This window comes from Bos indicus x Bos taurus, chromosome 11 (assembly GCF_003369695.1).
Source record: "Bos indicus x Bos taurus breed Angus x Brahman F1 hybrid chromosome 11, Bos_hybrid_MaternalHap_v2.0, whole genome shotgun sequence".
In the NCBI taxonomy this organism is placed as follows: domain Eukaryota; kingdom Metazoa; phylum Chordata; class Mammalia; order Artiodactyla; family Bovidae; genus Bos; species Bos indicus x Bos taurus.
Genome location: NC_040086.1, coordinates 34601082 through 34609503, shown reverse-complemented (window position 1 = coordinate 34609503; position 8422 = coordinate 34601082). Strand labels below are relative to the sequence as shown.

The window sequence follows — 8422 nt, the reverse complement described above, 5'->3', positions numbered from 1 at the left end:
CACAAAACAAGGCAGGAAAGGAAGGGAAGAAAATATAAGGAGGTATGTTCCTAAATGGCTTCACTTAAGTAATAAGTGAGGCTACTTTCTAGTTTTGCAAGGCATTTTCAGAGGCCTAATGGATTACAGCCTCTGCTCCTTTCTGTCACCCATATCTCATTTATAAAGTCCACTCTAAAGGGACTTAAGTAACATGCACATTCATGTTTCCAGGTCTGTTCTCTTCAGATAAGCGATGGAGTAAGATAGGTTCTCTGAGTGGCAGTGTTCCCAGTCCACAGATGCAATATGTACCCTTTTTATTGGACAGTGCCACACAGCCTGAGGCTCCCTCACCTATAATTGTGGCCTTGGAAGCATGGAGTGAGGTGTGTTTAGAAAACAAGCTTGGCAAATATGTGTGTGAGTGTGTATATGTGTGTGTATGTGTGTGTGCCTGTGCATTCACAGTGGTGGGGGTGGGAGAGTGAGCACATTACTTCTTTAAAGATTGATCAATACAATTATGTGGTATTAGTCTTTAAATATATGTTAGAGGCTTTATAGAAAATTTTGCTTTAATGAAGTTTCCAAACTCTCTATTTTTATTTTAATTGGCATGCATAAATATTTTAAACATATTTCTTTTGTTTGTTTTCATGTAATATGGGAGTTGTAAAATGTTTATGATATTTTAAAATTCATCCAGTGTAATATCTGACATTGTTTTCATAAGCAATGCTATTTTTCATAATTCTTTGGTCATTTAAAAGAAATTTTAAGGATGTACTTGATAAACTAATAGGCTAAATTTAATATATGGAAATAAGTACCTCTTAAAATCATTGCAAAGTTTATGCTCAAAACTGTATTTTTTTTAGTTTGTATTCTACTTATCATTTCATTATTTCATTTTCTATTATAGTATACCATGACCAAATTAGTATAACCAGAGAATGCAAAGATGGTTTAACATAATTTTCCACATCAATGAATCATAGAAGGAAAATTATATGACCATTTCAATAGATGCAGGAAGGTTATCTTATCAAACTCAACACCATTTATGATGTTTAAAAAAGTACTTAATCAAATAGGGAATTTAGTTAATTTGCTTAAGGATATCTACCAATAAAAGACAACAATATTCACAATGAGGAAGATTTGAAACTATTTACTTTTAAATAAGAAATTAATAAGAACCCTAATGCCACTGATGATATGGGATGTAGACACACATCACATAGTGTGGCCATAATGTAAAGTTTCTTAAAGGAAAGTCATAGCAGAAGGGGTGGTCAGGTGGACTAATAAATATGCTCTGGCCATCATGAGGAAAGGAGTACCAGAGAGGGTGTATTTCTGTAGTAAACGTAATTTATGTTTTCCTTCATGGATGTTTGGGAAGTTAGGCTACTCAGTTTTGGAATGTTAGATCTAGAGAAGGTTTGCATTTCCTTCTGCTAGACATTAGAAGTCTCCACTGACCCCTTCTACCAGGCTGGGACCACTTCCTTGGAAGAGTTAAAATGCCAGAGTCTCAAGTTAACCTTCTTGCACTTTGCTGCTAGACCTAACTATAGTGAGCACTCTTATGTGTGTATGCAGTTTTCATATAATATTTTGAGGAGGCCTCGAACAAATTCTTGAATATTTCCTTTATTTATCATTGAAGCCCACCAGTGCATCTTACAGTGAGTGAGATGTTCCCTTATTGTTAATTGGCCAGTCTGTTTTTTTTTTTTAAACATTTTATTTATTTTTTTTTTTTCACATTTCTTGTTTTTATTTCAACATTTAAAATATTCACAGATGCAGTATTATATTCATTGACATCTCCATGGAAGATGTACCAAACAAAGCAGACAGGTATTCCACAAGTACAGGATTACATATTTGTTAACCATGTGAACGTTTACCACTAGAGTTTATCTAGAAAAACACCACTTTAAAAAAGAAAAAAAAGCAAAAAGTGTTTTGAGTGTTTCTCTGAATTTCCATAAAAAGTGAGCTGCAAATAATTTCAGGAGACATCCCAAGTATTAGCACTTTTAAATTTCAGAATTTCATAGTACTCTTCTAATATACCCCCATCAGGAACACATAATAGTTAATACTCAGTTCTTTCACTTTTCCCCTCAATAGCCAAGCCAGGATGTACCCTTTTTTCCTGTCTTTCTTCCTAAACACGTTATGCAGAATAGGCTGATCATCACAGCATTTTGACTGGCTGATGAGGTAGGAGCATTCTTTTTTCAAAAGAAGTTCTTAGGCATTTATGAAGCAAAACAAGAACAAAATTATAAGAGTTTTTTTCTAGTGGTTGTTCTTTAAATAAAATGCCAAGAGCCCTGGAAATTGGTCAGATGCTACTTGTAGTTTAAAAAGATATAGAAGAAAAATTCATTAGAGAGGCCCTACCACTGCACACATTCAAGGGCTGGCGTGAATTCAATTAATTTTGGCATCACTAGGTAAGAAACCATTGCCTCAAAATGCCATCCTTTCTTCCTGGAAGAAATTTTACCAAGAAGGTAAAGTTGAAACAGAAAACATTAGCCTATCTTTTCTTTCCAGCACAAGTTATTTTCTCTTCTTTTAACCCAGTTCTCATCCCTTTCTAAACACACACAAGATTGATAATTTCTGTATATTATATATTCAGTAATATATCAAAATGAATTTACCAAGAACCTTACCAAAAATCTGCCAGAGAAACACTCCTTAGGTGAAAGTGTTAATGACAATGTTAAACAGCTAGAAAATGCCTAGGTAACAGATTTCAGCACCATCTCTGTACTAGCAGATTGTTTCAAAATGCACATACCTCCTAATTTCACATAAACCTAGGAAAGTTACTCATTATTCCCTTTTCATTTATACCAAAATCAGAGTTATATGTTCTAACTACCCTTTCTGTATATATAATAAAGAATTTACAAATCTACCCAATTCAGTTACTCTGTTCCCAAATGACGGGGAAGTTTTCAAACAAGTATGATTTGTCTAAAATACGTATTCTGAACACTTTGGTACCTATTATGTGATATAGGCTAAAATATCAGAAAGGAGGATTTATTTCCTCAATTAATGCACATATTAGGGTTACTGCTTTAAAACATTTCTAAAAATATCTTTAAAATGTCAAAGAAACATAGCTGCCATAAAAAAAACTAGTAACTCCATGTGGCCTGGCAGATGGTTTTTGAAATAAGTCCTTGACAATTCTACTATAAAATGTTTTAGACGTAGTAATCAAACTTGGTATTATAGTGCAACTCACTGATATGGCAGTAACCTTTTGCAATTTGCTACCAAATGTCAGAAACAATTTTTCACGTCTTTAAACCTTTCTTTTTAACTGTTCTATCTAGAACTATGTCCTGTCAATGAGATTAAAATATCAGTATGTCATCGTCTAGGCTGAAGAGAATTCCTTCCTCTTCACTGCCCCCTTAATCTGTTACAGTTCCTTTACATTCTAAGGCACACCATGCCCTACTTATTGCTACAAAACCCCTGAAATCTGTGCCTCAGCCTATTTCTGCTTCATCATTATGGCTCAATGAAAATCAATTCAGAGTACCTGCTAAAACTTAGTTAACATTAAGTCTAGAATGCCATTGTCCAGTAGATGAACTGCAAAATAACCAAGTCTACTGAAGCAAAGGCCAAAAATCACAAATATGTGCTCAATATGCTCTTTCCCCTAAAAACTGACATTTACTATGACAGTTAAGCTCAGTGGTATCTCTGGCTGTCCATAATCCATACTCAATGTTATAAAATGTTAGGCCAGTAAGCTTTCATAATTTCTATTAAATCCTAGTCTAATGTAACAATATCTGATTTTATAGACATCATCCCATGGTGAGTATGTATAATAACTGAAAGCAAATCAGACACCTAAGTTATTATTTTCTGCAGACTAAGCAATAAGATAACTACACAGAATACTACAGGTTATGACATACATTTACTTGCTCAGAGTTTTCAAACAAGCCATGTTGTTTATCAAACTATATCTCCTAATACTTAATACAGTAGAATTAGTGGTTGTAGTTCTCATATATTTTACTTACAAGTACCTTATTGAGATAACTAACATTTTGACAGCTTCAGACTTTCCAAATTAGCACAACATATTCAAGAGAAAGAGCAAAGGCAAAATGAAAATTGAACATGACAAGATAGTTATTAGAAAGAAACAGAAGTGAAGAAAAAGGGGGAAAGTGAAATATCACTGAGGTCGGGGGAAAAAAAAAATTAAACAAGTCCAGACATCTGATTAGAACAGATCAACTATGAATTTCACAAGTCAAAAGTTGATATATTCAATGCAAAGCAAACCCTTTTGAATGGAAAGGCTAAGCTAAAACTAAAAGGTAGATAAACTGTTATTTTTGGCCTTAAACAGTACCAACTCTTCTGATCAAAGAAGGCCACAACAGTTAAGATTGTATTACTTGATTTTATTTTACACTAGGTGGTGGACACAAAAGCAATCCTCCTTAATAAAACTGACAATTAGCTTCACTCAGAACATTTTTAATAATGCACATTTAAAAAAAAGTATTCATCTTACAAATTGTTCTGCAATCCAAATATACAACAGCTTGGAAAACAATGTTTAGAAAACAAAAGCCAATGTAAAAAGACAGAGTAAAACAACTAGAACAGTACAGGTTTTATATGGCTCTGATTTTACAGTTTTCTTACTGCATCATCAATGTCAGAAATCTGTTCCTTCAGCTGGGTCCATTGTTCAGGATTTAAAGATATACCTTTTCTTCCTGGTTTCATTTCACCTTCGGCATCCATCCAATATTCTCTGATATCAATTAAGACTTTCCCTTTGAAGTCCCGAACACTAACATACCTCATTTTCCCAATCTGAAACATGTTATCATCTCTGCTGCTGCTGCTCTGCTTGGAGGATGACAGCGCTCTGGAAGTTTCACCAGTTTTTTGCTTCTTTACAGGTTTTTCTGGAGCAACTTGCTTTTTCCTCTTTAGGTTTTTGTCAACTTCACTGTCAGAATCGCTACCAGAAGAGCTTGAAGAAACAAGTTCCTTTGACTTAGGCATTGCTCCGCTCCAGTAGCCGAATTGCCTCCTGCTCTCTCACTAGCGACTGACAGAGAAACGGAAGTGACGACAGCAGAGCTAAAACATTTTAATAAGGGAAATTTCAAGTATATATACAAGAAAATAGAACAATATAGTAATGTGAAGTGAAAGTTGCTCAATCATGTCTGACTCTGTGACCCCTTTGGAATTCTCTAGGCCAGAATACTGGAGTGGGTAGCCTTTTGCTTCTCCAGGGGATCTTCTCAACCCAGAGATCTAACTCAGGTCTCCTGCATTGCAGGTGGATTCTTTACCAGCTGACCCACAAAGGAAGCCCAATATAATAATAAAGCAACTAAATAATGCCACTATCACTCAACTTCTATAATTATCTTTAACTCAAAACCAATATTGTCTTATTTACATACAATCCGTTTTCCCCACTCTGAATTATTTCAAATAATGCCAGATGTCCATCTCATTGGCTACCATGGGTATGGGTCATGGGTTTTCAGCTTATGTTCTAGCATGACATATACAGCAGATGATTTTCAAATACATATGTGACCATTTACAGATTCTGGTTCTGTTACATATGCTTTGCTATGCTGTTCTAAGTCATTTCAGTTGTGTCCGACTCTTTGCAACCCTATGGACTGTAGCCTGCCAGGCTCCTCTGTCCATGGGGATTCTCCCAGCAAGAATACTGGGGTGTATTGCCATGCCTTCCTTCAGGGGAATCTTCCCAACTCAGGGATCGAACCCACATCTGTCTCCTGCACTGGCAGGCAGGTTCATTGCCACTAGCAGCACCTGAAAAGCCCTCCTGTTACATAAATATTTTTAAATGAATGGTTGCTGCATACAGTTATACACAATTCTAAAATGATTAGCCTGAAACCTATGCTCATCTCTCCCACTTGGGAAACATACTGAAATGTAAGTAAATGAAAGCAGAGTTAAAGGCATAATCTTTAATCAGAACGAATAGACTGCTGAGTTCCAAATTCAACACTCAGAAAACTAAGATCATTGCATCTGGTCCCATCACTTCATGGCAAATAGATGGGGAAGCAATGGAAACAGTGACAGACTTTTTATTTTGGGGGGCTCCAAAATCACTGCAGATGGTGACTTCAAGCATGAAATGAAAAGATGTTTGCTCCTTGGAAGAAAAGTTATGACCAACCTAGACAGCATATTAAAAAGCAGGCATTACTTTACCAACAAAGGTCCATCTAGTCAAAGCTATGGCTTTTCCAGGAGGCATATATGGATGTAAGAGTTGGACTATAAAGAAAGTTGAGTGCCGAAGAACTGATGCCTTTGAACTGTGGTGTTGGAGAAGACTCTCAAGAGTCCCTTGGACTACAAGGAAATTAAACCAGTCCATCCTAAAGGAAATCCATCCTTAACATTCATTGGAAGGAATGATGCTGAAGCTGAAACTATAATACTTTGGCCACCTGATGCAAAGAACTGACTCATTTGTAAGACCCTCATGCTGGGAAAGATTGAAGGCAGGAGGAGATGGGGACAACAGAAAAAGATGAGATGGTTGGATGGCATCACTGACTCAATGGACATGAGTTTGAGTAAGCTCAAATTGATCACCAGGAGTTGGTGATGGACAGGGAGTCCTGACGTACTGCAGTCCATGGGGTTACAAAGAATCACAAATGACTGAGCGACTGAACTGAGCTGAACTGATAGACGTCAAAAAGCATATCATTCTTGGACTTCCCTGGTCGTCCAATGGTTAAGAATCTGCCTACCAATGCAGAGGATACAGTTTTTTCCCTGGTCTGGGAAGATTACATGTGCTGATGGGCAATTAAGCCCTTGTGCCACAATGACTGACCCACACACCCTAGAGCCTGTGCTTTTCAACAAGAGAAGCCACTGCAATAAGAAGTCCTGCCACTGCAACTAGATAATGACCGCCTGCTGGCTGCAACTAGAGAAAGCTTGCAAGCAGCAACAAAGACTCAGCACCGCCAAAAATACAGAAATAATGTAAAAAAAAATTTTTTTAAAGCATATCATTCTTTATGATACGTATGTTATTATGTATAAAAGTATGCATAACACTGCATAAAGCATAATTGAGTGGGTTTATTTAATGCGCTACATTAAAACAGTAGACCAGTAAGATCGGAAAGCACCTTTCTTATTCTATTCTCTGCCTTCAAACCTGTTCTTTAGTATCTCCCTTAGCAATCAATTTGAAACATCTCTGGCAGACCATACAGCTTCCCAAGCACTTAAAACTTATAACAAACTATTATTTTTAGGTGATAAAAAGACCAGGCTAGTGATCAGCCTTCTCCCACTTACTCGAGAACCTTAGGGAAGGGACAAGTGGTTTCTGGCCTTTTCCTTTCCATCTTTATGCTCAGTCTCTTCTCTTTCTATCTTTTCCCAACCATTCACTACTACCCAGGGTCTAGGGTTCAGAGCAGAGAGAAAGAATAAGACTTAGCTAATAGTTGTACTTTTCACCTTTGGTCAAATGTCTTGCTTCACAACACCATCCCAAGCTGACTCATTTGGGGGGAACACTATAGTTTTGTTTTTCAAGGATCCAGGGATTATTTGACATAGTTAAAAATCCGAAGTGTGCCCAAGTGGATGAACTTGATTATATAGCTACTCCTTCTCTTCCTTGCCCTGCTATTGTTCTGGGTTTGTCTCTTGTGTCCAGACTTTTCCAGTTGAGAGGCAGATATTAGCCTCAAACTTTTCAAACTCCAAAAGATTGCAGTCAAGTTTTTAAGGGATTGTGTCACATACTATCTGGATATCAGCACAGGATGATTGGGAATTTGTCATTGAATGAAGCAAGAGAAGAAGGAAGCTCCCTTCTTTCAGTAGATATCTTGGGTAACTCTCTCATGTGGTAGAGGTGAGAGTCCCGTCTTTTCTTACTCAAAAGGGGACGGGATAGGGAACTAACAGTGCTCTGGTGGCTCAGACGGTAAAGCGTCTGGCTGCAATGCGGGAGACCCAGGTTCGATCCCTGGGTCGGGAAGATCTTCTGGAGAAGGAAATGGCAACCCACTCCAGTACTCTTGCCTGGAAAATCCCATGCATGGAGCCTGACAGGCTACAGCCCATGGGGTCACAAAGAGTTGGACACGACTGAGCGACTTCACTTCATAGGCCTAAACCTTCACATTTCTAAACCTCCACCTTTTCTAATAAAGCATCAGTTCTCTATTTCTAGATCTAGCCTAAAAGAGGCTAGATCTCTTAGATAGAGAGTGAGAGGATAGATCAGCTTAGCTATCTAATAGTGTAAAGCAGTTCTCTTTTGAATATGAAATTTCATAGCCATCACTGCTACTAACTTTGGGATTGAGAGACCACAGGA

At 37.2% G+C, this 8422-nt stretch overlaps 1 pseudogene across 1 annotated transcript; it reads right to left on the bottom strand.

The window, feature by feature from the left end:
* Positions 1-4430: 4430 nt before the first annotated feature.
* Positions 4431-5139, bottom strand: LOC113901197 (annotated as a pseudogene). Its single transcript, XR_003513346.1, has one exon. The product of XR_003513346.1 is annotated as an activated RNA polymerase II transcriptional coactivator p15 pseudogene (transcript).
* Between the last annotated feature and the right edge of the window lie 3283 nt (positions 5140-8422).